We start from the raw sequence: 2,964 nt of genomic DNA, 5'->3' as shown, positions 1-2,964 counted from the left end.
CTCTTCTGCCATCACTGTCCGGGAACAGTGTGCCGTTCTGGGTCATGGTCTGGGTTCTGCCGCTCTCTGGAACTCTTTATTCATCCATGGGGTACACCTGCTGGTCTGCCATCACTGTCCGGGAATAGTGTGTCGTTCTGGGTCATGGTCTGGGATATCACGCTCTCTGGAACTCTTTATTCATCCATGCGGTACACCTGCCGTTCTGCCATCACTGTCCGGGAACAGTGTGCCGTTCTGGGACTTGGTCTGGTCTCTGCCGCTCTCTGGAGCTCTGTATTCATCCATGCGGTACACCTGCTCTTCTGCCATCACTGTCCGGGAATAGTGTGTCGTTCTGGGACTTGGTCTGGTCTCTGCCGCTCTCTGGAGCTCTTTATTCATCCATGCGGTACACCTGCTGTTCTGCCATCACTGTCCGGGAATAGTGTACCGTTCTGGGACTTGGTCTGGTCTCTGCCGCTCTCTGGAGCTCTGTATTCATCCATGCGGTACACCTGCTCTTCTGCCATCACTGTCCGGGAACAGTGTGCCGTTCTGGGTCATGGTCTGGTCTCTGCCGCTCTCTGGAGCTGTTATTTTCCTCCATGCGGTACACCCACTGCTCTGCCATCACTGTCCGAAAATAGTGCTCCGAAATCGGGTAAGTCGCGCGGGGGGCCACCCCTGTATCTCGGCTCCAGGAGCGTCTTTCCGCCCGGGGCCTGGCCCACTATGCTTAGGTCCAGCTGGGGAACGCTCCCCCCGAAGCTCGGGGCCCTGTCCTGGAGATCTCTGTTTCCGAAAACCAGGTTTCTGAAATCTGCGACCTGGTGGCCCAGTGATGTGAGCTAAAAAAAAATTTATCGAAGCGATCTAAAAAAGCCCAGGCATTTTCTGGGCTTTCCTTCACATATTCCGACTTTTACTTAGTTTCTGACGGAGCCAAAAAAGTCCGGGTTTTTTTCGCTCCACATAGTCCCGACTGGAAACTTTAACTTTTTTTTTTTTCCATTATTTCACCCGCGGAGGTCCGCAAACACCTCCAGGGGCCCACAACGGCCGAATTAAGCCAGGAAAAAGACACCAGAACCCGGATCTCTCTACCAGACACCCCCAGAGCCCGGAACACGGACCCAAACACCTCCAGAGGCCCACAACGGCCGAATTGGACCCGGAAAAAGACGCCAGAACCCGGATCTCTTTACCAGACACCCCCAGAGCCCGGAACTCGGACCCAAACACCTCCAGAGGCCCACAACGGCCGAATTGGACCCGGAAAAAGACGCCAGAACCCGGATCTCTTTACCAGACACCCCCAGAGCCCGGAACTCGGACCCAAACACCTCCAGAGGCCCACAACGGCCGAATTAAGTCCGGAAAAAGACGCCAGAACCCGGATCTCTTTACCAGACACCCCCAGAGCCCGGAACACGGACCCAAACACCTCCAGAGGCCCACAACGGCCGAATTGGACCCGGAAAAAGACGCCAGAACCCGGATCTCTTTACCAGACACCCCCAGAGCCCGGATGAGCTCCACAAACAACTCCAGAGGCCCACAACGGCCGAATTGGACCCGGAAAAAGACGCCAGAACCCGGATCTCTTTACCAGGCACCCCCAGAGCCCGGATGAGCTCCACAAACACCTCCAGAGGCCCACAACGGCCGAATTGGACCCGGAAAAAGACGCCAGAACCCGGATCTCTTTACCAGACACCCCCAGAGCCCGGATGAGCTCCACAAACACCTCCAGAGGCCCACAACGGCCGAATTGGACCCGGAAAAAGACGCCAGAACCCGGATCTCTTTACCAAACACCCCCAGAGCCCGGAACTCGGACCCAAACACCTCCAGAGGCCCACAACGGCCGAATCGAACCCGGAAAAAGACGCCAGAACCCGGATCTCTTTACCAGACACCCCCAGAGCCCGGATGAGCTCCACAAACACCTCCAGAGGCCCACAACGGCCGAATCGGACCCGGAAAAAGACGCCAGAACCCGGATCTCTTTACCAAACACCCCCAGAGCCCGGAACTCGGACCCAAACACCCCCAGAGGCCCACAACGGCCGAATTGAACCCGGAAAAGGACGCCAGAGCCCGGGTTCCGCTCCATGCCGCACACCACACCTGCAATACCGACCTCTCCCACCGGAGGGAGACAGAGGGCGCCTTCCACCCTGACTGCTGCCCGGGTGAGAGACACTATTCCTGGGGGGACTCTTTATCAGACTCCCCTTAACTAAAAGGGACTGCTGCCCGGGAAAGAGACACTATTCCTGGGGGGGCCTTCTACCAGACCCCCCCTGCCCCAACACACCATCCCCAATTTCACAAGTGTTCACATAGCATATTCAGTCAGAACTTGTCCGTTTCAAACACCCACACCTGCAATACCGACCTCTCCCACCGGAGGGAGACAGAGGGAACCCTCCCCCCCCACGACTGCTCCCCGGGAAACAGACACTATTCCTGGGGGGACTCTTTATCAGACTCCCCTGAACTAAGCCCGACTCCTGCCCGGGAAAGAGACACTATTCCTGGGGGGGCCTTCTACCAGACCCCCCCTGCCCCAACACACCATCCCCAATTTCACATAGCATATTCAGTCACAACTTGTCCGTTTCAAACACCCGCACCTGCAATACCCACCTCTCCCACCGGAGGGAGACAGAGGGAACCTTCCCCCCCACGACTGCTCCCCGGGAAACAGGCACTATTCCTGGGGGGACTCTTTATCAGACTCCCCTGAACTAAGCCCGACTCCTGCCCGGGAAAGAGACACTATTCCTGGGGGGGCCTTCTACCAGACCCCCCCTGCCCCAACACACCATCCCCAATTTCACATAGCATATTCAGTCACAACTTGTCCGTTTCAAACACCCGCACCTGCAATACCCACCTCTCCCACCGGAGGGAGACAGAGGGAACCCTCCCCCCCACGACTGCTCCCCGGGAAACAGGCACTATTCCTGGGGGGAC

This window comes from Gasterosteus aculeatus, unplaced genomic scaffold (genome assembly GCF_964276395.1).
Source record: "Gasterosteus aculeatus unplaced genomic scaffold, fGasAcu3.hap1.1 HAP1_SCAFFOLD_25, whole genome shotgun sequence".
Classification (NCBI taxonomy): Eukaryota; Metazoa; Chordata; class Actinopteri; order Perciformes; family Gasterosteidae; genus Gasterosteus; species Gasterosteus aculeatus.
Note: the sequence above shows the minus strand (reverse complement) of the source record.